Raw genomic sequence first — 27,431 nt, 5'->3', positions numbered from 1 at the left:
ATTCTCCAAATTCGCTAAGATACTTCTAATGCTGCCTTGATCAAATGCAGATGTAGAGACGTGCTTCAGTGAAATAAATATTGCCAAACGTTCGTGTAGGAGCAGAATGGGTAAGGCCATGCTCAATACTACTCTGATGATTCATGCTTGACTTCGGCGCCTCGGAATGTGCTGTCACGAATTTCAACTTTCAGATGCAGCTCTGAAGAAAATAGGTAAGACTCAAAATAATTGAATAACCATATAAATGTATAAATGGTTCGAGTTTTCTACATTATCATGCTAAAACTAAAACTAAAGTCCGCCTGAACTAACCATGAAGGCCCAACGGTGCCGACCGACCGCCGTGTCATCCTCAGGCCACAGGCGTCACTAGATGCGGATATCGATAGGTCAGCACACCACTCTCCTGGCCGTATGTCAGTTTACGAGACCGGAGCAGGTACTTCTTAATGAAGTAGCTCCTCTTCTTGCCTCATAAGGGCTGAATGCACCCCACTTGTCAACAGCGGCCGGCAGTTTGGATGGTCACTCACCCAAGTGCTAGCCCAGCCCGACAGCGCTTAAATATGGTGATCTGACGGGAACCAGTGTTACCACTGCGGCAAGGTCATTTACAAAATAAATATTGATTGTTTCATAGGCACCATCCAAGCCTACGGCAAGATTAGTGGTGTTAGTAGTGATAACATAAGACACTCATCATTGACGCAATTCGTGGAAGAAGTGGATGACCCTGCAGTACCTGTTCTACATATAAGTGAATTTAATATTTTTTCCTGGCTGATTTCTAGGAGATTTTTACAGTTGGTTATCCGAAATACGTGTCACGAAGTTGACAACACTGGTAAACACCGGATTCACCACTATCATACGGGCTAGCACCAGACGCGAAGGCACGAGGACCTCGCTCCAGATCACGATTATGTCAGATTCGCGTAGCCGGTAATTTGGACAGTAGCCGTCACATTTTGGACGGGTAGTTAAGACTGTGCCCACCTCTGAGGTCCCTGTGATGTCCTTCTTCAGCAAGAAGCTGAGCTATCTCAATACAGATAGTGTTCGATTCTTGCCCAGGCCAGCAAGTTCTCCTGATTTCTCACCCACTGAAAAGTCTAGTCATGGGTTCCCGAGGGATTCGCACGCCGCCACTTACCAGCCGACTCTAGCGTAGAATTGTAGCACCGTGGAATGACATACCCCCCACCCGTCATACAAGCTTTATGTCCAAACATGTTAAAGATGTCGTTACCGCCAGACTTTCCAGCTCTGTGTACAAAAGTTGGCACCCTGTGCACCACCAAAGCTTCCAACTACGCTCCATAAGCGCGTGAACCAATGTTATTCCCTATCCTCCCTGGCTTGGCACTTTTGATGGCAAGCAGTATATTGTTTGGGCAATAGCTACCAGCAATTCCTCTCGCAAATGCCGGCTAGAAGTGTTTTCGCGTGAACGACGGCCGACGCCAGATAAAAAAGTAATCCTCTTATGTTTACAACTCGTCTACAGGAGGGCGAGAAGATCACACAATTGACGGATCGGTTTAGATTGTGACAGCTCAATACGGAACTACACGTGCGTCGACCGTCGCGTGACACTGCACAAACTGTGCGCAGATCTCCGTGTGCTGATAAGATAGACCGGCCAATCAGTGCATAACAGGACGGACAGATCGAGTGGCCAGTATTGCCTTCCGTCCTGGACCGTGCTGAACTGTGACCAGAGGTAGGTACCAGGGGTGGTACGCCTCCATTTCGTCAAAGTTTCTGGATAACAACTCTACCTCGCGAGTTTGGACCACCAGGTATGCCGTGGAGAGACATGGTCGATCCTCCTTTTCAAGCGAATTCTATGTCCAGTGCCCAAAAATACAGCTGGATTTTCTTATGTGTGGCCATAAGCATGTACTGAGTCTGCACCGTTTTCTATTGTCTGGCAGAGCAGGTTGGATAACATTTTCTCCACAAAAGGGAAATATCATTTGACGCCCCCACCACTCAGACATTACGACATTAAAATGAAGAATCAAAACACCTTCAGCCGTCTAAATTTGCATTTTTTATTTTATTTGAGCAACCAGTTTCAGCGCTACATTACGCCATCTTCAGATCCCCTGACCGACTTGTAGGAAGAATCCCACCTCTGGTCCAATCAGAATAGGGGCCAGCAATCAGTGACTGGTATCCGTAGATTCCTTCTTAACACAGCGATCCCTGAGGATGGAAATTTAGGCGGTTGAAGGTGTTTCAGTTTGACATTTTGTACTGAACACTCAACGTCCCGCAACCATCTGTATAGAAGTGGACTTAGAGGTTAGGGCATTAGTTCCTTTTTACGTATATACCTGCATACGTACTCCGCAAGCCATCGTATGATGCGTGGCGGAGGGAACCCTGTACCCGCCACTAGACATTTCCTTTCCTGTTCCATTCGCAAATAGAGCTGGGAAAAACGACTGTCTTATGTTCTAATTTCTCTACCTTATCTCCGCGGTTCTTACCCGTAATGTATACTGGTAGCAGTAGAACCGTTCTACAGTCAGCTTCAAATGCCGGTACTCTAAATTTTCTCTACGCTGTTCCACCAACAGAATGTCGTCTTCCCTTCGGGGATTCCCAGCTGAGTTCATGAACCATCTCCGCAACACTCGTGTGTTGATCGAACCTACCGGTAACGAATCTAGCAGCCCGCTTCTGAACTGCTGCTTCCTTTAACACGATCTGGTGTGGATCCCAAACACTCGAGCAGTACTCAAGAATAGGCCGCACTAGTGTTCCATACACGGCCTCCTTTACAGATGAACAACACTTTTCTAAAATTCCCCAACCAAACGAAGTCGACCATTCGCTTTCCCTACTACGGATCTAAGTGTTCGTTCCACTTCATATCGCTACGCGTAGATAATTAATCGACGTGACTACGTAAAGCCGAACATTACTAGTGCTATACTCGAACTTGACGGGATTTATTTTCTGCTTGTCTGCATCAACACACACTTTTCCACATTTAGAGCTAGCTGTCTTTAACCATTCCAATTAGAAACTTGTCTACGTCATCTTATATCCTCCTACAGTCACTCAACAGCAAGACCTTCCCTTACACCAAAGCTTCATCGGCAAACAGCCGCATATTGGTGCCCACCCTGACCGTCAGGTCATAGTATATACGGAATAAGAGCGGTCCTGTCACACCACCCTGAAGCACTTTTGACGACACCCTTATCTCCGTTCCTCCATGAGATTCATAGCGCCGTAGACAACGGCGCTTAGGTTGACGCCGTGTTCGTTCACCAAAGGAAGGCATTTGACACTTTCCCCCAGTGGCACTTAGTGAAGAAAAGTACGAGCTTGCCGACTATCGGAGTAGATCTGCGACTGGATTTAACAGTTCCTTGCAGACAGAACTCAACACGCCGCTCCTAACGGGATAAAATGGGCAGATGCAAAGGTAATTTCGGGAGTACTGTAAGGCAGTATGATAGAACCGTTTCTGTTTTCAGTGTGTGTAAGTAATCTAGTAGAAAGGGTCGGAAACTTTTAAAGACTGCTCGCAGATGATGCGGTTGTCTAAAAGAAAGTACCGACGCCAGAAGACAGCATCGATTTGCAAAATGACCTACCGAAGACTGACGAATGGTACAGTCTCTGGCAGTTGACACTCAACGAACAGAAGTGTCACATACGTACATAGGAAAAGAAAACCACTTCTGTGCAACTAAACGATTGATGACCAACTATTGGAGACAGTAATTACTGTAAGAGCGACCTTAAGTGGAATGACCACATAAAATGTTGTGGTCTTCAGTCCACAGACTGGTTTGATGCAGCTCTCCATGCTACTCTATCGTGTGCAAAGTTCTTCATCTCCCAGTACCTACTGCAACCTACATCCTTCCGAATCTGTTTAGTGTTTTCCTCTCTTGGTCGCCCTCTACGATTTTAACCCTCCACGCTTCCCTCCAGTACTAAACTGGTGATCCGTTGATGCCTCAACACATGTCCTACCAACCGATCCGTTCTTCTAGTCAAGTTGTGCCACAAACTCCTCTTCTCCCCAATCCTATTCAGTACCTCCTCATTAGTTATATGATCTACCCATCTAATCTTCAGCATTCTTCTGTAGCACCACATTTCAAAAGCTTCTATTCTCTTCTTGCCCAAACTATTTATCGTCCATGTTTCACTTCCATACAAATACTTTCAGAAAAGACTTCCTGACACTTAAATCTATACTCGATGTTAACAAATTTCTCTTCTTCAGAAACGCTTTCCTTGCCATTGCTAGTCTAGATTTTATATCTTCTCTAATTCGACCATCATCAGTTATTTTGATCCCCAAATAGCAAAACTCCTTTACTACCTTAAGTGTCTCATTTCCTAATCTAATTCCCGCAGCATCACCCGATTTAATTCGACTACATTCCATTACTCTCGTTTTGCTTTTGTTGATGTTCATCTTATATCCTCCTTTCAAGACACTGTCCATTCCATTCAACTGCTCTTCCAAGTCCTTTGCTGTCTCTGACAGAATTACAATGTCATCGGCGAACCTCAAAGTTTTTATTTCTTCTCCATGAATTTTAATACCTACTCCAAATTTTTCTTTTGTTTCCTTTACTGCTTGCTCAATATACAGATTGAACAACATCGGGGAGAGGCTACAACCCTGTCTTACTCCCTTCCCAACCACTGCTTCCCTTTCATGTCCCTCGACTCTTATAACTGCCATCTGGTTTCTGTACAAATTGTAAATAGCCTTTCGCTCCCTGTATTTTACCCCTGCCACCTTTAGAATTTGAAAGAGAGTATTCCAGTCAACATTGTCAAAAGCTTTCTCTAAGTCTACAAATGCTAGAAACGTAGGTTTGCCTTTCCTTAATCTTTCTTCTAAGATAAGTCGTAAGGTCAGTATTGCCTCACGTGTTCCAGTGTTTCTACGGAATCCAAACTGATCTTCCCCGAGGTTGGCTTCTACTAGTTTTTCCATTCGTCTGTAAAGAATTCGTGTTAGTATTTTGCAGCTGTGACTTATTAAACTGATAGTTCGGTAATTTTCACATCTGTCAACACCTGCTTTCTTTGGGATTGGAATTATTATATTCTTCTTGAAGTATGAGGGTATTTCGCCTGTCTCATACAGCTTGCTCACTAGATGGTAGAGTTTTGTTAGACCTGGCTCTCCCAAGGCTGTCAGTAGTTCTAATGGAATGTTTTCTACTCCTGAGGCCTTTTTTCGACTTAAAATAAGTAGTAGGAAAAGCAGATGCCAATCTGAGATTCATAGGAAGAACCTAAGGAAATGTGACTCGTCAATGGACGAAGTGGCTTACGATGAGCTTGTTCGACCGATTCTTGAGTATTGTTCGTCAGTCTGGTACCGTACCAGGTAGCACTGATAGAAGAGGTAGAGAAGATCCAACGAAGAGCGGCGCGTTACGTCACTGGATCGTTTAGTCGGCGCGAGAGCGTTATAGAGATGCTCAAACTCCTGTGGCAGGCCATACAAGCGAGACGCTGTGCATTTACCATCGAAATTTCGAGAGAGCACTCTCCGGATGGAGTCGGACAACATATTATTACTTCCTCCCACATAGCGCGGCTCCCCCCCCCCCCTCCCCCCGTCGGAGGTTCGAGTCCTCCCTCGGGCATGCGTGTGTGTGTTGTCCATAGCGTAAGTTAGTTTAAGTAGTGTGTAAGCTTAGGGACCGATAACCTAAGCAGTTTGGTCCCATAAGATCTTACCACAATTTTATAAATTTACCGCCCACATACGTCTCACGAAGCGGTCTCGACGGGAAAATTCGAGAAATTAGAACTAGTACAGAGGCTACCGACAATCATTTTACCCATCCCCCGTTGCGAGTGAAACAGGGAATGCCTCGGGCATGGATGTGTGTGATGTTCTTAGGTTAGTTAGGTTTAAGTAGTTCTAAGTTCTAGGGGACTGGTGACCTCAGAAGTTAAGTCCCATAGTGCTCAGAGTCATTTGAACCATTTTTTAATTATATAATTTAAAAATTACGAGGGTTGGAACGTAAATAGTGGCAACTACACTCCTGGAAATTGAAATAAGAACACCGTGAATTCATTGTCCCAGGAAGGGGAAACTTTATTGACACATTCCTGGGGTCAGATACATCACATGATCACACTGACAGAACCACAGGCACATAGACACAGGCAACAGAGCATGCACAATGTCGGCACTAGTACAGTGTATATCCGCCTTTCGCAGCAATGCAGGCTGCTATTCTCCCATGGAGACGATCGTAGAGATGCTGGATGTAGTCCTGTGGAACGGCTTGCCATGCCATTTCCACCTGGCGCCTCAGTTGGACCAGCGTTCGTGCTGGACGTGCAGACCGCGTGAGACGACGCTTCATCCAGTCCCAAACATGCTCAATGGGGGACAGATCCGGAGATCTTGCTGGCCAGGGTAGTTGACTTACACCTTCTAGAGCACGTTGGGTGGCACGGGATACATGCGGACGTGCATTGTCCTGTTGGAACAGCAAGTTCCCTTGCCGGTCTAGGAATGGTAGAACGATGGGTTCGATGACGGTTTGGATGTACCGTGCACTATTCAGTGTCCCCTCGACGATCACCAGTGGTGTACGGCCAGTGTAGGAGATCGCTCCCCACACCATGATGCCGGGTGTTGGCCCTGTGTGCCTCGGTCGTATGCAGTCCTGATTGTGGCGCTCACCTGCACGGCGCCAAACACGCATACGACCATCATTGGCACCAAGGCAGAAGCGACTCTCATCGCTGAAGACGACACGTCTCCATTCGTCCCTCCATTCACGCCTGTCGCGACACCACTGGAGGCGGGCTGCACGATGTTGGGGCGTGAGCGGAAGACGGCCTAACGGTGTGCGGGACCGTAGCCCAGCTTCATGGAGACGGTTGCGAATGGTCCTCGCCGATACCCCAGGAGCAACAGTGTCCCTAATTTGCTGGGAAGTGGCGGTGCGGTCCCCTACGGCACTGCGTAGGATCCTACGGTCTTGGCGTGCATCCGTGCGTCGCTGCGGTCCGGTCCCAGGTCGACGGGCACATGCACCTTCCGCCGACCACTGGCGACAACATCGATGTACTGTGGAGACCTCACGCCCCACGTGTTGAGCAATTCGGCGGTACGTCCACCCGGCCTCCCGCATGCCCACTATACGCCCTCGCTCAAAGTCCGTCAACTGCACATACGGTTCACGTCCACGCTGTCGCGGCATGCTACCAGTGTTAATGACTGCGATGGAGCTCCGTATGCCACGGCAAACTGGCTGACACTGACGGCGGCGGTGCACAAATGCTGCGCAGCTAGCGCCATTCGACGGCCAACACCGCGGTTCCTGGTGTGTCCGCTGTGCCGTGCGTGTGATCATTGCTTGTACAGCCCTCTCGCAGTGTCCGGAGCAAGTATGGTGGGTCTGACACACCGGTGTCAATGTGTTCTTTTTTCCATTTCCAGGAGTGTATTTATTCACAACCGATACAAAAGAATTATATATTTGCACCTGTTACTGTCCTTCTAAGTAGCCATCAGCGTTGTGCAGAACCTGTTGCCAGCGATGTGGAAGGCGTAGTATACCGTCAGCAGAGCCTGTTCTGTTGATGATGAGCATGTAGCGGTCTACTGCCTGTCGAATCTCTGGAACAGTTCTGAAGCGAATGCCACGAAGTGGTTCCTTCATCTTCGGAATCAAATCAAAGTCACAAGGACTTAAGTCCGTGGAGTATGGTCGATGGTACGAGTGCAGTACTTCCCAGTCCCATCGATTGAACAGAGCAGCCACAGCTTGCGCTGTATGCGCCCGCGCATTGTCGTGCAAAATGATGGGGGATTGCGCAGAAAGTGTCTCCCCTTCTGTCGCAAACCTGGTCACAGGCGATGCTCCAAAAACGAACAGTAATACTCTGCCGTGGAGGAACGTAATTTGTTAGGATAACTCAATCACAGTCGTACACGAGAATCACCATAACTTTAGATCGCTCCATTCGCACCATCAACAGAACAGGCTCTGCTAACTGTATACCACGCCTTCCACATCGCTGGCAACGGGTTCTACACAACGCTGGCGACTACTTTGAAAGACAGAATAGGTGCAAACATTTAACTCTTTTTTATTGGTTGTGAATATATAGTTGCCACTATTTAAGTTCCAACCTTCATATTTCACTTTCCAGCGGAAGAAGTGTGACAAAAACAGAAAAAATTCATATAATTTTATGTTGACATGGTAAACACAAGACACTGTTTGACTGCATAACTATTACATGTGAAGAAATTTAACAGTAACTATTTAAATTGTAGCGCATTTGCCTTGAAAGTAGTTGACAATGAATCAAAATCACGATAGCTGACTTCCTGCGTGTTTGAAATAAGTGCAATAGCTGTCGTGTTCTAAGGACAACTGGTATTCACTAATCATGTTGCTTGAGAGATATAGTTTTGGTATATATATTTTGTCCTGAGACGTACATTTCACAATAACTCAACTCTCTCTGTTCGTCCAAGAAATCCAAAAATCAGCAGATACTAGTGTCCAGGTACACACCATGCTCCTTGCCTTTCCAAAGGCGATCGAAAGAGTTCCGCTCTGTCGCCTAATGAAAAGAAAATAAGTGCGTACGGAATATCAGACCAGTTGCAATGACTGGCTTACGAGTTTCTAGCAAACTGGACACAGCATGTCATTTTGATCGGAGAGAAGAATTCAGACGTAAAAGTAACTTCAGGCATGTCCCAGGGGAGAGGATCATTACTTTTCGCAATATCTGTAAGTGACCTAGTAGAAAACATCAGAAGTTCCGCGAGGCTTTTCACAGATGATACTGCTGTATACTGAGAAATGGCGCCGCTAGTTAATCTTAGTGAAATGCAGGAAGATCTTCAGAAGAAGGTGCAGGAAGCGGCAATTGACCCTCTAAATAAACAAATAAAACATACTGCGAAAACGCAGGCAGAAAGAACCTTTATCTTATGATTACAAAATTTTACATTAGTCACTGGAAACAGTTACTTACGTAGAATATTTTGGAGCATGTGCACTGCATGATTTGAAGCGGAACGACCACGCAAATTTAACCACGAGTAAGGCAGATGACAGACTGAGTTTCATCCGAAGAATCCTCCATCAACAAAGGAGATAATTTACAAAACACTCGTTCGACCAATACCTGAATATTGCTCATCAGTCTGGGATCTGTACGATATAGGATTTATAGAGAAAATAGGAAAGATCCGAAGAAGAGTAGTACATATCGTTACAGGTTCACTTAGTAAGTGCGAAAACGTAATCAGATGTTGAGCCAAGTCTAGGGGCATACGCTGCAAGAGAGGCGTTCAGCATCGCGAGCTGGTTCAGTGTTACAGTGTCCAGAGCGTATGTTCCTAGAAGAAGCAACCAATATATCGCTTTCTCCTCCGTACATCTCGGGAAAACTCCGTGAACGTGAACTCAAGAGATATCGCTCTTCCCGCGAAGCACTCGCGACTGGAACAAGCTCAGGGGAAGCTAACAATTGTACACAAAGAACTCCCCGCGACACAGCGTAAGTTAACTTGCGAAGTACGAGATATACGGGGATGGGACAAAACAAGGCAAACACCTCGATAATTAATATAAATGAATATAAATGCAGATGCTACCCAAGCCTGCTGGTTGCACTGTTGCATTAGACCACGAACAACACCTGTGCAATGCCATCTGCACGTTGCAAGTGACAGTTGTGATCAGAACAGCGTTCTGTGTACTTGTGAGTGCATTATGTCGCAGCTACGTAAATTCGAACGTGGGCAGATTGTTGGTGCGCTAATGGTGGGTCCTTCCGTAAGCAAGGGAGCCGAGGTGTTTGAAGAGGCACCGTATTGAAGATTTGCAGCGCATGCACCGAAAGCGGAAAAACATCATCCGGTAAGTCACAGCGCGGACGGAAGTGTTTGTTGAGTGATGGGGCGGACGGTCACTGACGCGAACCCTGTCAGCGTCAAAACAACACGGAGGGGGTCCAATAAGAGGGAATTGCAGGGCGAGTTGGAATTATTGTAAAACCGCTCATCAGTGATGCAGATGCCTGTAACGGGAAAGTGTGCTGCCGAAGCCAATGAAACCTGGACTATGCAGCAATGGAAGAAAGTAATTTGGCCGGGAGAGTGTTGTTTGACACTGTTTCCCACCTCTGGCAAAGATTTTGGCATACACACCCTGGTATTCCACGCGCCACATTATTATAGTGCAAGGTAGCACTACTGACAAGAATCATGTGATCATTTTGGCCCGTCATGTGAGTCGCATGGTACAATGTTTGTTCCCCAGTGGATGACGCTTCATTCCAAGACGACAAGGCAAATCTTCACACAGCTTGCATGGTCCAGAACTAGTTTTGTGAGCACGGGGATGAACTGTCTACATCTGCATCGATACTCTGCAAATCACATTTAAGTGCCTGGCAGTGGTTTATCGAACCACCTTCACAATAATTCTCTATTATTCCACTCTCGTACGGCGCGAGCTCTGATTTCCCTTATTTTGTTATGACGGTTGTATTTCGATGTGTAGGTCAGCTTCAACAAAATATTTTCGCATTCAGAGGAGAAAGTTGGTGATTGAAATTTCGTAAGAAGATTCTGTCGCAACGAAAAACGCCTTGTTTTAATGATGTCCACCGCAAACCCTATATCATTTCAGTTACTCTCTCTCCCATATTTCGCGGTAATATGAAACGTGCTGTCCCTCTTCGAACTTAGTCGATGCACTCCGTCAATCCTACCTGGTAAGGATCCTACACGGCGCAGAAGTATTCTAGAAGAGGACGGACAAGCTTAGTGTAGGCGGTTTCTTTAGTAGATCTGTTGCATTTTGTAAGTGTCCTGTCAATAAAACGCAGTCTTTGGTTAGCCTTCCCCACAACATTTTCTGTGTGTTCCTTCCAATTCAAGTTGTTCGTAACTATAATTCGTAGGTATTGAGTTGAATTTACTGCCTTTACATTTGACTGATTTATTTTGTAACCGAAGTTTAACAGATTCTGATTTGATCCATTACAAATGGTTTTCTTTTTAGCACTCATGTGCATGACCTCGCACTTTTCGTTATTTAGGGTCAACTGCCAATTTTCGCACCATACCGATATCTTTTATAAATCATTTTGTTTTGATCTTCTGATGACTTTACTAGTCGATAAACGACAGCGGCATCTACAAACAACCTAAGACGGCTGCTCAGATTGTCTTCTAAATCGTTTATGTAGATAAGGAACAGGAAAGGGCCTCTAACACTACCTTGGGGAACGCCAGAAATCACTTCTGTTTTACTCGATTACTTTCCGTCAGTTACTACGAACTGTGACCTCTCTGACAGGAAATCACTAATCCAGTCACATAACTGAGGTGATATTCCGTAAGCACGCAATTTCACCACAAGCCGCTTGTGTGGTACAGTGTGAAAAATCTTCTGGGAATCTAGAAATACGGAATCTGTTTGAAACCCTTTTCAACAGCACTCAACAGTTCGTGATTAAAGAGGTAGTTGCGTTTTAAAAGAATACTGTTTTCTGAACCCGTGATGAATGTGGGTCTTCGAGGTAATTCATAATGTTCGAACACAATATATGTTCCAAGATCCTGCTGCATAGCGACGTTAATGATGTAGGCCTGTAATTTAGTGGATCACTCCTACTACCTTTCTTGAATATCAGTGTGGCCTGTGCAACTTTCCAGTCTCTGGGTGCGGATCTTTCGTCGAGCGAGCGGTTTACATCATTGTTAGGTATGCAGCGATTACATCAGCATACGCTGAAAGGAACCTAACTGGTATAGAGTGTGGACTGGAAGACTTGCTTTTGTTAAGTGATTTGTCCGCAGCTCGTGGTCTCGCGGTAGCGTTCTCGCTTCCCGAGCACGGGGTCCCGGGTTCGATTCCCGGCGGGGTCAGGGATTTTCTCTGCCTCGTGATGACTGGGTGTTGTGTGATGTCCTTAGGTTAGTTAGGTTTAAGTAGTTCTAAGTTCTAGGGGACTGATGACCATAGATGTTAAGGTGCTCCGGAACGCCCTATACTTGCAATGTTAAAATAACGCTTATAAATTACATCTTTCCTCACAAAGTATTTGAGGTAGGAAGTTGAACTTTTTACAGATTATTTATTGGAAAATGGGCTACAACTTAACACAGGGATTTTACAAAATTTTGGTTCAGTTATTAAAGATGTTTTTTTTTTCAATTGTAATGAAAATTCACAACATTTTTTTGCAATTTTTTATTTATATATTCAAAAATATACAGTTTTTTGGAAAAAGGCTGTGTTAAATTATGCAGAAGGTACTGTGTAACATTTACTGAAAGTTTGAAACAAATATGTTTGGAAGATCCTTAGAAAACATGTAATTAGTATGAGAAAATAAAAGTTTTGGGAATCGAGTGACAAAGATTGGATTAACTTTTTAGTGCATTCCAGGTCCATAGGATGGATTATCTTCATCCTCTGCAAACTCCTCCTCCAGCTTCCTCTTGTTCCTCCTCCTGTTTACTCTTGCTTTTTATTTATAGACTCTTTACAGCCCTGTCTGCAGCCCGAAAGCGTTCCTTGTCTAAAGCAAGCGTCGCTCGTACCATGTTAGAACCTATCTTCATTCCCATATTTCTAAATACCTTGCACCTTACAATGTTGCCATCATTGAAAGTCGCAACAGCATCATACACACCAAAGTGAAGTGTTTCTATTCCAACAAATACAGTCTTGGGGATTCTCGACCATATAACACTATTTACATTTTCATTGGGGTTTTGAGTTTTTCCGTGAATACACTTTTTCAACAGTTCAGGTGCTGCTAAGTCTCTGAAAATAGGTTTTATCACCTCCATTATTGCATGAGGCAGACTATGCTTATGAGTGTACACTTCACCAGTTAGCAATCCTTTGTTATATTTACACCAACCGTCTTCTTCTTTGGGACACAAGCTATGTTGGGGATTTTCATCGTCTTTATTGTTTACAGTAATAACACATACCTTTGGCTTTCCAACATTTCTCCTTTTCTTAAAAGCCTTCAGAGGATTTCTAATAACTTTACTTTTACTCATTATTATACTTCAACAAAACAGAGACTCAAGAAACAGAATTAATTACGAATATTTTCGAGATAACGACAGAGTAAATAAACATGAAACAATCGACAATCACACCAGCGATATATATTGAACCATCACAGGTTAGCCACAACACATACTTTATCTCACATCACTAAAATGTACCTGATGAACACGGAAGTTAATAATAACACCATTTGACAGCAGATTAACAGCGCCACAGTGGGTCACGCCCATGTAGAACACATTTCAAAAAAAAATTTAAAAATAGTTGTAGTCTTCGGAATTGAATAAATTATATATGTATTAAAAGGTAATAGTCTGCAGATTCAGAAAACGCAAAAAAGTAAAAATTGAACTTTTCATGATTTTGAGCCTTTCCGGAGCCCCTTAAGTCCCATAGTGCTCAGAGCCATTTGTTAAGTGATTTCAGTTGCCTTATTATTCCGAGGATATCTACTTCTCCCCTGGCCACCAGTCAGAGCCAATATTATTGGTGTGCTTTGAAGAGAAGGATGCTAATCGTTATTCACCTTTATCATCGTTTCCTGAACTTGCCACTATTTTTCAGGAAGAATAGTGCAATATCCCCTTGAAAACTACAGAGGACATTCCGAGACGACTGGAAGGTGGTTTGAATGTCATTGGGTTCTCTGTACCGTATTGCACATGGTAACGTGCGGTGCTTTTGTGGTTACCATATTTCCGTCTAATCCCTGTAGATGAACTGCGGGACACAGTTTCTGTTCACCGGGACACGGCCAACCGTCGCGACACGGACGAAAGTACTCTCCAGGAGATGATAACAAAGAGTACGTTCAACAAATCTTGAAATATTGTGCCTTTGCGTACACATCCTCTTGCAATGGTATGTCACACGAACGCATCCAGTCTGCACGTGCTCACGTCTTCCGGAAAATTCCGCGACACGACACTCGTACTCGAAAGTCAATGACATACCTATTTATATAACAACTCTCCCACTTATTCCAGATGGACAACTCCCGTCGCTCCACCATTTTTGTTTCCTTCGACCTCCAAAATGCCTATGACCGTGCATGGCATCCTGGTCTCCTCTTTAAACTCCAAACCTACACCCTGCCTATCAATTTTGTCCATCTGGTCGCTTCCTTCCTCTCGTGCCGTCCTTCCCATGTCACCCTCCACAACACCAACTCCCGTATCTTTTATCCCACTGCTGGCGTCCCCCAGGGCTCTGTCCTCTCTCCTCTCCTTTATCTCTTATATACGGTTGACAGGCCCAAGCCACCCCCCCCCCCCCTGTCTGCCTTCCTGGCTCTCTATCCTACCCTTCAATGGTCCCAACTCACGCTCCAAACCCACTTTAACCAGTTCACCAGTTGGTGTAACCAGTGGTTCCTCTGTCTAAATCCCTCCAAAACCCAGGCAATCATCATAGGCCGCACCACCCGCTCCTTCCGTCTCCATGATTTCTACCCCACCCTTTATGGTCGTCCCATCCAACTCACCCCTACCCTGAGATACCTTGGCCTCACTCTCGACCGTCATCTCACCTGGACCCCTCACCTCCATATATCCTTCCTTCCAACTATACTCTGGCCTTGTTCACCCCCCCCCCCCCCCCTGCCCAGGGCCCCCTTTTTCCTCTACCCTCGTTCTCCCAGAGCGGATTTTCCTCCTTCCAACCCCCCTGAGACCCTGCACCCCATCCTTGCCTCTTTCCCTCCCACATCCCTCTCTACTTGGCCCTCTTCGGCGCCCCCCCCCCCCCCGCCCATCTACCCCCTCTCTTCCCCTCTCACCCTTCTTCCCTCCTCACTCATCTCCTTGTGCCCGGCAGATCCTCCATTTTGATCATCGCCAGTGTGCCACATCAGTGTTGTGTTTAGTGCTGTTTCTCCTGTGCGTCGAGAGGTGTGATTTTAATTGTGTGCTGGCCTTGTACTTAGTGTTACTATCAGTGTTTGTTATTTGCTACGCCATCCGTCGATACCTTTATGCTCCAGTCATACTGTCCTTGTGTTCTTTTAATTGACCCAATGTGTGGTTTTTTGTGTGCGCTACTTTTTTACGGTTTTTCTCTCCATTTTACAGTCGCCCTTTTTTGTCTATCGTCTTCCATGATGCTCCCCATTTTTATATCTATGTTCACCATGTCTTCTCCTTTGTAATTTTTAAATGTCTTCTATTGGTTGTTCTATGTCTTTCGGCTGAAGAGCAGCGCATATGCTGCTGCCAGCCCGCCCCAATGGGGAATTGAAATACAATAAAGGAAAAAAAAATTCCAGATGGAGGAAATGTCTCCAATATCTCGATGTATTATTGTTCAGCAACACTGAAACCGTATGTAAATCATTTTGCTGCTCACGAAGCACACTCCGTTAACACGTCTGAGAAGGAGTATGTCCTATCACTTAGTGTGTAGATGAGTAGTATGACACTCGGTGCGGAGTTTTGACGCCTACCTTCCCGCACCACACACACACACACACACACACACAAACACACACCAACGCCGCAGAACCACAATTTTTTTGGGGGAGGAGACCGCCTGCTTAGCTGAGTAGTAACGGGCTTGCCTACCACGCAGCGGGCCCGGGTTCGATTCCTGGCCGAGTTGGAGATTTTCTCCACCAGTGGACTGTGTGTCGTGTTGTCCTCGTCATTCTATCGTCGTCACCGGAGCGCAAGTCGCCCAGTGTGGCGTCACCTGCAATAAGACTTACAGCACCCGGCGGCGTAACTTCTACACCTACATCTACATACATACTCCGCAATCCACCATACGGTGCGTGGCGGAGGGTACATCGTACCACAACTAGCATCTTCTCTCCCTGTTCCAATCCCAAACAGAACGAGGGAAAAATGACTGCCTATATGCCTCTGTACGAGCCCTAATCTCTCTTATCTTATCTTTGTGGTCTTTCCGCGAAATGTAAGTTGGCGGCAGTAAAATTGTACTGCAGTCAGCCTCAAATGCTGATTCTCTAAATTTCCTCAGTAGCGATTCACGAAAAGAACGCCTCCTTTCCTCTAGAGACTCCCACCCGAGTTCCTGAAGCATTTCCGTAACACTCGCGTGATGATCAAACCTACCAGTAACACATCTATCAGCCCGCCTATGAATCGCTTCTATATCCTCCCTCAATCTGACCTGATAGGGATCCAAAACACTCGAGCAGTACTCAAGAATAGGTCGTATTAGTGTTTTATAAGCGGTCTCCTTTACAGATGAACCACATCTTCCCAAAATTCTACCAATGAACCGAAGACGACTATCCGCCTTCCCCACAACTGCCATTACATGCTTGTCCCACTTCATATCGCTCTGCAATGTTATGCCCAAATATTTAGTCGATGTGACTGGGTCAAGCGCTACACTACTAATGGGGTATTCAAACATTACAGGATTCTTTTTCCTATTCATCTACATTAATTTACATTTATCTATATTTAGAGTTAGCTGCCATTCTTTACACTAATCACAAATCCTGTCCAAGTCATCTCGTATCCTCCTACAGTCAGTCAACAACGACACCTTCCCGTACACCACAGCATCATCAGCAAACAGCCCCACATTGCTATCCACCCTATCCAAAAGTTCATTTACGTAGATAGAAAACAACAGCGGACCTACCTCACTTTCCTGGGGCACTCCAGATGATACCCTCACCTCCGATAAACACTCACCATCGAGGACAACGTACAACTTCCTTGGACGTGGTCTCCCGGCCAACAATGCCACACGATCATTTCATTTTTTGGTGGGAGGAAGCAATTAATTGATGCAAGTGGTTGAGTAAACAAAGTATAATGTTGACTATACAGCTGAAAAAAAGAAGAAAAATGAAAAATAGTACACCTGGACGAAAATAAATGCCACCCCAGATCATCACTTCTCGTTGTAGGGATGTATGGCGGGCGAAAGTCTGGTTGGTATCCCAGCGATGTCTACGGCATCTCCAGGCACGTCTTCTCTGGCCATCGGAGCTCAGTTCGAAGTGGAACTCTTCCCTGCAGAGGCAATGCATTCCAGGGTGAAGACGTGTCTGGAGAAGCTCTGGACCGTACTCAAGTAACAACCTGGCTGTCGCCCGCCGTACGACCCCACAACCAACAGTCTGGGGTGCCATTTCATTACAAAGCAGGAACCCTTTGGTTCTCATCCACGACAACTTTATAGCAAACCGGTTTGTCGACGATATTCTACGCGCCGTTTTGATGCCCTTCATGGGAAGCCATCGCAGGCTTACGTTTCAGCAAGATAATGCCCACCCCCACACTGCTAGTATTTCTACTGCTTGTGTTCCTGTTTGCCAAAGCCTAGCTTGGCCAGCAACGTCGTCGGTTCACTCTACAACTGAGAATTTCTGGAGCATTAGAGGCAGGGCCCTCCAATCAGATTGGGATTTTGACAATATAACGTGGAAATTTCACAGAATTTGTGCACGATATCTCTCTGGAGAGCGTCCACACCTCTACCAATCAATGCCAAGCCGAATAACTGCTTGCAAAATGGCCAGAGGTGGACGAACGCGTTATTGACTTGCTCAATCTCTGAAACTTTTTCTCAGACAATTCTTCTGAAATTGTAATCATTTGTTTGTTTGTACATTTACATCACATCTGACGATTTGCATCCAATTCGGATAGTTCCTTTTGGGGAAAATAGAATAAGCTCCTTACAAACTTCTTTTTTGAATTAGATTGTGTGTACACCAAATGTGTCGGTTCAGCCGATAGTGGTGATTTAATGCCGTCTTATTCTGATACTTTTCTGTTTTGTGGAAAGGATAGAAATACTAGCTGGATCAAAATTGATTTCACGCATTTGAGAAACTTCGTGTAGTCGATAACCGAGCACAGACTTTCTGTTAACCATCTCCAACCATTTTGAGCTCTAGCCGCTTTGGGGGAATACACACTGAAACGCCAAAGAAACTGGTACAGGCATGCGTATTCAGACACAGAGATATGTAAACAGGCAGAATATGGCGCTGCGGTCGGCAACGCCTATATAAGACAAGTGTCTGGCGCAGTTCTTAGATCGGTTACTGGCGCTACAATGGTAGGTTATCCAGATTAAAGTGAGTTTGAACGTGGCGCTATAGTCGGCGCACGAGCGATGGGATACAGCATCTCCGAGGTAGCGATGAAGCGGGGATTTTCCCATGCGACTATTTCACGAGTGTCCCGTGATTATCAGGAATCCGGTAAAACATCAAATCTCCGACATCCCTGCGCCCGGAAAAAGATCCTGCAAGAACGGGACCAACGACGACTGCAAAGAATCGTTCAACGTGACAGAAGTGCAGCCCTTCCGCAAATTGCTGCAGATTTCAATGCTTGGCCATCAACAAGTGTCAGCGTGCGAACCATTCGACGAAACATCATCGATATGGGCTTTCGGAGCCGAAGGCCAACTCGTGTACCCTTGATGACTGCACGACACAAAGCTTTACTCCTCGCCTGGGCCCGTCAACACCGACATTGGACTGTTGATAACTGGAAACATGTGGCCTGGTCGAACGAGTCTCGTTTCAAATTGCATCGAGTGTGGCCGCGTACGGGTATGGAGACAACCTCATGAATTCACCGATCCTGCATGCCAGCAGGGGACTGTTCAAGCTGGTGGAGGCTTTGTATTTCCGTGGGGCGTGTGTAGGTGGAGTGATATGGAACCCCTAACACGTCTACATACGACTGTGACAGGTGGCATATACGTAAGCATCCTGTCTAATCACCTGCATCGATTCGTGTCCATTGTGCATTCCGACTGTCTTGGGCAATTCCAGCAGGACAATGCGACGCCCCACACGTCCAGAATTGCTAGAGAGTGGCTCCAGGAACACTCTTCTGAGTTTAAACACTTTCGCTGGCCACCAGTCTCCCCAGACATGAACATTAGTAAGCATATCTGGGATGCTTTAGAACGTGCTGTTCAGAAGAGCTCTCCACCGCGTCGTACTCTTACGGATTTATGGACAACCCTGCAGGCTATACGGTGTCAGTTCCCTCCAGCACTACTTCAGACATTAGTCGAGTCCATGGCATGTCGTGTTGCAATACTTCTGCGTGCTCGCGTTCGGGAGGACGACGGTTCAATCCCGGGTCCGGCCATACTGATTTAGGTTTCCCGTGATTTCCCTAAATCACTCAAGGCAAATGCCGGGATGGGTCCTTTGAAAGGGCACGGTAGACTTCCTTCTCCATCCTTCCCTAATCCGATGAGACCGATGACCTCGCTGTCTGGTCTCCTTCCCCAAACAACCCAACCCCAACTTCTGCGTTCTCGCGGGGGCCCTAGACGATATTAGGCAGGTGTACCAGTTTCTTTGGATCTTCAGAGTAGAGTAAGAGCTAAGCTGCTGATCAGGTTAAAAAATTGAAATATTTCTACATAAACAAAAGGTGAAGAGGTACAGAGACATCCTTAGAAGGCTTATTAATGCAGTATGTTTTGTGGGATAACAAGAGTCGGTATTTCGAGAACATGATGAAACAAATTCATGTAATCAGGGAAACTATGTGGAACTTTTGAGGTACGCTGGAGAGTATAACATTCTCTTAGCGGCGCTTATAGAAACCTTTGCTGTTTCTAAAAAAATTCTAGTCGAATTCAAAGTAATCTAATAGAAGTCGTAGGTTCGACCGTTTTACCTCTGTATACGAAAGGCAAGACCCCAAAACAGCTAAGGACAGAAACTTGAAAGTTGGAGAGCGAGTTCATCTTATACTGCACGCATACTTTTACAAGGGATTTTTCGAAATTCCACTCATAGGGGGGTGAAATAGGGGATGAAATATTTTTTGAAAAATGTCGCTATTAATGCAATTTTGAAGCTAGAACTACGAAAATTTGTATCTGTGTCTCGGTGAGAAATCGAGAAATGCCTGTTGCAGCATTTTTGGAAGTTTAATCGTCATAGTAGGTGAAAGGTTTTTTCGGAAACAAATTATCGTTAAACAACTACTAAAGCATTTTTAAATCCACGAAAATTTGTATTTGAGGTCTTGGTTAGGAAAAAAAGAATATGTATTTCAGAGTTTTTGGGAATTCAATCCCTAAGGGAGTGAGATAAGGGAAGAAAGGTTTTATGAAAATACGACGAAAGCATTTTTAAAGCTAAAGCTAAGAAATTTTTGCATTTGGCTTCCCGGTTAGAAATAAAGAAATATGTGTCAGGGGATGAAAATTTATATGGAAGTTTCACCACAAGAACTCAAAAGGCTGGAGTAACAAAAATCTCCAGGCCCAGGTACCAGAATCGCACTTTGGTCAGAAGTAAATTTGGAAAATACAATGCTTCTACGGCCTTAATAAACTTCAAAAGTTTCAGAAGTGTTGCAATTTGTAAACTAAATTGAAGAAAGCTATTTAACAGTCACAACGACAAATCAGTTCTGTCGGAATTCCACAGAAAAAGAATCGGCTCTTTAAGACCATAATTTTTCAGTGGGCCTAATATAAGTTGGTACAATTATTGTTGTTGTAATTACTACGCAAACACGAGCGAAGCTACGGGTGCTAAACTAGTCATCTACAAAGCGGTAAATTGCGGATGTACGTTCTGTAGCCGTCATGGTTGACAAAACTTCTATGTGGCACCCAAAGCTCAGTTTTAAGGTGTGATGCGTTATGCACATGAAACTGAGATAAAGGAAAGATTCTTGTGTTTCTGTGATAAAAGTAACAACAAAGACGACCGGGATATTGCAGAACTAATGTGGCGCTTCTTATCAGACTTCGGAAATAACGCAAATTTGATTGCACAAATGTTCGTCGGTGCGGCGATTATAGCGGGATTTCTGAATGGAGTTCAAGCACTAATCAAATTCACACATCCTGAAGACAAATTTTTCATTCCCATGTAGTAAGCCTCATTTTGAATTTATAATTCTCTTTCAAATTCTGAAGGTGTCAGGGTTTAAAATACAGGGAGCGAAAAGCTATTTACAATTTGTACAGAAAGCAGATGGCAGTTATAAGAGTCGAGGGACATGAAAGGGAAGCAGTGGTTGGGAAGGGAGTGAGACAGGGTTGTAGCTTCTTCCCGATGCTATTTAATCTGTATATTGAGCAAGCAGTAAAAGAAACAAAAGAAAAGTACGGAGTAGGTATTAAAATCCACGGGGAAGAAATAAAAACTTTGAGGTTTGACGATGACATTGTAATTCTGTCAGAGACAGCAAAGGACTTGGAAGAGCAGCTGAACGGAATGGACAGTGTGTTGAAAGGAGGGTATAAGATGAACATCAACAAAAGCAAAACGAGAATAATGGAATGTAGTCGAATTAAGTCGGGTGATGCTGAGGGAATTAGATTAGGAAATGAGACACTTAAAGTAGTAAATGAGTTTTGCTATTTAGAGAGCAAAATAACTGATGATGGTCGAAGTAGAGAGGATATAAAATGTAGACTGGCAATGGCAAGGAAAGCGTTTCTGAAGAAGAGAAATTTGTTAACATCGAGTATTGATTTAAGTGTCAGGAAGTCGTTTCTGAAAGTATTTGTATGGAGTGTAGCCATGTATGGAATGAAACATGGACGATAAATAGTTTAGACAAGAAGAGAATAGAAGCTTTCGAAATGTGGTGCTACAGAAGAATGCTGAAGATTAGATGGGTAGATCACATAACTAATGAGGAGGTATTGAATAGAATTGGGGAGAAGAGGAGTTTGTGGCACAACTTAACTAGAAGAAGGGATCGGTTGGTAGGACATGTGCTGAGGTATCAAGGGATCACCAATTTAGTACTGGAGGGCAGCGTGGAGGGTAAAAATCGTAGAGGGAGACCAAGAGATGAATACACTAAGCAGATTGAGAAGGATGTAGGCTGCAGTAGGTACTGGGAGATGAAGAAGCTTGCACAGGATAGAGTAGCATGGAGAGCTGCATCAAACCAGTCTCAGGACTGAAGACCACAACAACAACCACAATTCGTTAATGATCTGGCGGCCTTTTTTTTTTGGATAAATTCCTTCAACATCGATTTCCAAATCTCTGCCCAACGAGATGGAATTACTTATCAACATTAATGAACACTGCGTTCAGGAACAGAATTAATCTTTGTGATGTGTTTAGCGCCATGCCAATACGTACCAAAGAAACTAATTCAAATATTTTAGCACCAATTAATGGCTTTTTGGCACTTTTACAAGACTTCAAATTGGTTTTTTTTCCTTGAACGATTTCCACAAAATACGCTGATGGAAAAAAATCGCAACACCAAGAAGGAGTTGTTCGACATAAACGAAAGTTGGTAGGCATGTTTCTAAATCTGATGTCTATTCAGATTTCCAACCAGTCGCGTAAGAGAAAAGTTAGTAGCGCCACTATCATGATGCAAATCAGGATTGCTGTAAGTACACGCCGGAACGGTCGAGAGCCATGGTTACCTTTGAGATTGGAGGTGATGAGTTGATGTTAGTCAAGAATGTCTTTAACGTGACAAAGACGCCATTATCAATACCTCACTGAGTTTGAACGAGGCCGTGTAATATGGCTGCGAGAAGCTCGACGTTCCTTCTGCGGTTGCAGAAAGACTGGGCAGGAATGTAGCCACCGTACATGATTGCTGGCAGCGGTGGTCACAACAATCTACGGCCGGAAAAAAAAAAAAAAAAACATACCTGCTCTGGACGGCCACGTGGCTCTAGTGGCTCTACCGAGAGGAAAGACCATCGTGTTCCGCGTATGGCTCTGGCACATCGTACAACAACTGCAGCAGCAATTAGCAATTTAAGCAGCTCATCGAACTGTTACAAATCGGTTGCTCAAAGGACAGCTTCGAGCCAGATGCCTTGTAGCGTGCATTCCATTGACTCCACACCACCGCCATTTGCGACTTTAGTCGTGTTAAGCGAGACCTCATTGGAGGACAGGGTGGAGCTCTGTCGTATTTCCTGAAGAAAGTTGGTTCCGCCTCGGTGCCAGTGATGACCGTGTCTGGGTGAGAAGGAGGCCATTTGAGGGCCTGCAACCAACCTGTCTGCGTGCTACATACCCTGGACCTACACCTGCAGTTATGGTCTGAGGTGCGATTTCGTGTGACTGCCAATTTGTACCTCAGTCTGGTGATTGAACCTGTTGTGCTACCATTCATGAACAGGATTCCAGTTGGTGCTTTCCAACAGGATAACGCTCGCCCACATACGGCTGTTGTGACCCAGCATGCTCTAGAGTGTCGACATGTTGCCTTAGGCTACTCGATCACCAGATCTGTCTCCAATCGAGCACGTACGAGACATCATCCGACTATAACTCCAGAGTTATCCACAAACAGCATTAATCGTCCCTGTCTAGAAGACCAAGTGCCACAGGCATGAAACTCCATCCCACAAACTGACATCCGGCGCCGGTACAACACAATGTATGCACATTTGCATGCTTGCATTCAACATGGCGGCGTTTACACCGGTTATTAACGTACCAGCATTTCATGTTCTCAATGGCTTATCTTGCGCGTGCATTGACATGTGATCTCCCAATCTTAATCACTTGACATCTTCAACTTTTGTAGTCCTGTCTTCCTCAGTTGCGTGTAATATTACGGTATACTGATAATTTTTACTTATGGACCGTCTGACAGCAACTGAATAACACACAATTTTAGTGCCATACGCGTTTCGCCTTTATTTTCTGCAAGGCATCATCAGTGGCCTGGAATATGTACATATGTTGGCTATTTAATTTACATTTTTGTCACTGTGCTTATAGGTTATAAACAGTTCTGGTGGTTGGTATTTCCTATTAAGTAGTAATGTTTTGAACTGTACTTACAGGTTGCGTGGACAATTTCTTACATATTACGCTCCTGTTGCATTTTTGGCGTTGTTCTTCTTCTTATGAACACCAATTTGCGTTTTTTCCCACATTCCACAGCACTATGAACTGAACGCTTGTTTTAATGCAATGTTTTGGTTTCTGTTGAAGACTGTCAAATGTTTTTGCCAAAGATCGAATGTTATTGCCAAACTTATGAATGTAATTATTGAAGTATCTGTAGTCTGTTCGTGTATGCATTTGTGTGTGGGTTTGTGTATGTATGTGTGTGTGTGTGTGTGTGTGTGTGTGTGTGTGTGTGTGTTTTGGTGTGATATTAATTTTTTTGTGCTCTGTGTGTGTGTGTGTGTTTGTGTGTCTGTATTTTGGTGTGGTATAATTTTTTTTTGTGGGCTGTGTGTGTGTGACTGTGTGACTGTGCTGATGTGTGTTTGTTCATTTATCACATGTTTGTTTTCTGCTATGGCTTTCTGGATGTGGAAGTTTTCTTGCGTTTGTATAAGATGTTTGTCATGGTTGCTTATTCTCATTATTTTCATTTCTTGTTCCATGTTTGTAGGATGATGGTTATGGTGTTTTAAATGCTCTGCAAATGTGGAATGGTTTGTTTCATACTTCCAACAGCTGATATGTTCTTTGTGTCTTGTTTCAAAATTCCTGCATGTCATGCCTATGTATACTGCATCACAATAAATACAGACACACACACACACACACACACACAAATGCATACACGAACAGACCACAGATACTTCAATAATTATATTCATAAGTTTGGCAATAACATTCGATCTTTGGCAAAACATTTGACAATCGGTAACAGAAACCAAAACATTGCATTAAAACAAGCGTTCAGTTCATAGTGCTGTGGAATGTGGGGAAAAACGCAAATTGGTGTCCACAAGAAGAAGAACAACGCCAAAAATGCAACAGGAGCGTAATATGTAAGAAATTGTCCACGCTACCTGTAAGTACAGTTCAAAACATTACTACTTAATAGGAAATACCAACCACCAGAACTGTTTATAACCTATAGGCACAGTGACAAAAATGTAAATTAAATAGCCAACATATGTACATATTCCAGGCTACTGATGATGTCTTGCAGAAAATAAAGGCGAAACGCGTATGGCACTAAAATTGTGTTTTATTCAGTTGCTGTCAGACGGTCCATAAGTAAAAATTAATCACTTAAATATGTTACCTAGACAATTGCATTCGCAAAATTTCGTTACTCTACATTAATTAGTTTTTGATGTTGCGATTTTTTTCGTAAGTGTATTTATCTTCACCGATGTCCACAGCATTCTATACAAGCAAGGAAGTGCTATTTCGTACTGTGACAAGATGATTCAGGAAACTTGCAGCTCCATAGCCGCGCCACTTGACAACTGTGAACAGGTTTTCCAGGAAGCCGTGTCTCAAGTACGAGGAAAAATATCAAATATAAACGTGTCTGCTGCGAAGTGTCTGATAACATTGATAGTCACTTGGTTTTAAGATTTCAATATTATTCTAAATTGAAATTTTTAAATTTATCGTTACGACTGCGGAGAGTATGCTAACTAGTTTCCCGATAACAACTAGCAAAGTCTTTCAAATACTTATAGGGAGTTCTTCGAAGCTTTTCGATTGAAAAATTAGCTGACTGTAGTTTACAGTACTGAACAGCTTAGAGATAAAACCATGAGTGAATTTGCAACATTACTGAGTTCTAACTCAAAAATAAAAGTCTATAGCAGTTTCATATGTTAGTGTCATTACTGTATGCAATTCCTATGAGTAGGCAGTAGAAAAAGTCGTTGTCAGCGTGGAAGAGAAACAAAAGCTACTCTCTAAATTCTACCGGAGAATAGAGACTGTCGCAGCTTGGAATTAGTTCAGTTGAAGCGTGCCTACTAGTAGAACGCAGAAAGAAGGAACATTTTTTTGAGAAGGTGGTCACCAAAACAGCCACAAAATACATTGAAGACGTAAACAAACTGGAACACCAGCCTAATATCGTGTAGGGCCCCCGCGAGCACGCAGAAGTGCCGCAACACGACATGCCATGAACTCGACTAATGTCTGAAGTAGTGCTGGAGGGAACTGACACCGTATAGCTGCAGGGTTGTCCATAAATCCGTAAGAGTACGACGCGGTGGAGAGCTCTTCTGAACAGCACGTTCTAAAGCATCCCAGATATGCTTACTAATGTTCATGTCTGGGGAGACTGGTGGCCAGCGAAAGTGTTTAAACTCAGAAGAGTGTTTCTGGAGCCACTCTGTAGCAATTCTGGACATGTGAGGCGTCGCATCGTCCTGCTGTAATTGCCAATTGGAATGCACAATGCACACGAATCGGTGCAGGTGATCAAACAGGATGATTACGTATATGCCACCTGTCACAGTCGTATCTAGACGTGTTAGGGGTTCCATATCACTCCAACTACACACGCCCCATGCAATTACAAAGCCTCCACCAGCTTGAACAGTCCCCTGCTGGCATGCAGGATCGGTGAATTCATGAGGTTGTCTCCATACCCGTACGCGTCCATCCACTCGATACTATTTGAAACGAGACTCGTCCGACCAGGCAACATGTTTCCAGTTATCAACAGTTCAATGTCGGTGTTGACGGGCCCAGGCGAGGAGTAAAGCTTTGTGTCGTGCAGTCACCAAGGGTACACGAGTGGGCCTTCGGCTCCGAAAGCCCATATCGATGATGTTTCGTCGAATGGTTCGCACGCTGACACTTGTTGATGGCCCAGCATTGAAATCTGCAGCAATTTGCGGAAGGGTTGCACTTCTGTCACGTTGAAGGATTCTCTGCAGTCGTCGTTGGTCCCGTTGTTGCAGGATCTTTTCCGGACGCAGTGATGTCGGAGATTTGATGTTTTACCGGATGCCTGATGTTCAATGCTGTGTCCCATCGCTCGTGCGCCGACTATAACGCCACGTTCAAACTCACTTAAATCTTGACAACCTGCCATTGTAGCAGCAGTAACGGATCTAACAACTGCGCCAGACACTTGTCATAGGCGTTGCCGACCGCAGTGCCGTATTCTACCTGTTTACATATCTCTATATTACGCATGCCTATACCAATTTGTTGACCGATTCACTGTAGTTGTATTTCGTAGAAGTTTGCTTGTACAGTAGTAGAAATCAGTATATAGGCATGGATATCTGAGGGAAAATTAACGTTGTCGGCTAGAATAGTTGTGCACAGTGTGTATGCTATGGTGTGAGATCCAGTATACTGAGAAATGCAGTCAAATGGTATCGCATTTTATGTCAGTAGTACTGTGCATAACAAGACATCTATGATTCAGGTAGTAGAGGGTGGAACTCAGTGTAAGGGCAGTCGGCACTGCGTTATGTTAATGTGTGCGTTTGTGCCCTTGGAGCAGATAGGAAGCAGGCATCATTAGTGAGAGTGCGTGTTGTGTACATAAACCACGACTAAGACAGTGCTATGCGGAAAACATTTATCATGAGATGAAAAAGCAAAAATTAATGCGTACAAGGAAATGGAATTCTGTAATCGTCAAATCGCCGAGAACTTGGACAGTTCAAATACAGTGGTCGATAATT

General features: G+C 44.4%; 1 protein-coding gene across 1 annotated transcript in view; it reads left to right on the top strand.

The window, feature by feature from the left end:
- Nucleotides 1-1,699: 1,699 nt before the first annotated feature.
- The window catches only part of LOC126229619 (mucin-2-like), an 82,002-nt gene continuing 56,270 nt past the window's right edge, over nt 1,700-27,431 (top strand). Inside the window, exon 1 of the mRNA XM_049942364.1 lies at nt 1,700-1,726. The gene's annotated coding sequence lies outside the window, so the exon portion shown is untranslated. The remainder of the gene's footprint in view (nt 1,727-27,431) is intronic.

Source organism: Schistocerca nitens, unplaced genomic scaffold (genome assembly GCF_023898315.1).
Source record: "Schistocerca nitens isolate TAMUIC-IGC-003100 unplaced genomic scaffold, iqSchNite1.1 HiC_scaffold_376, whole genome shotgun sequence".
In the NCBI taxonomy this organism is placed as follows: Eukaryota; Metazoa; Arthropoda; class Insecta; order Orthoptera; family Acrididae; genus Schistocerca; species Schistocerca nitens.
This window is presented reverse-complemented; position numbering and strand designations above follow the sequence as displayed.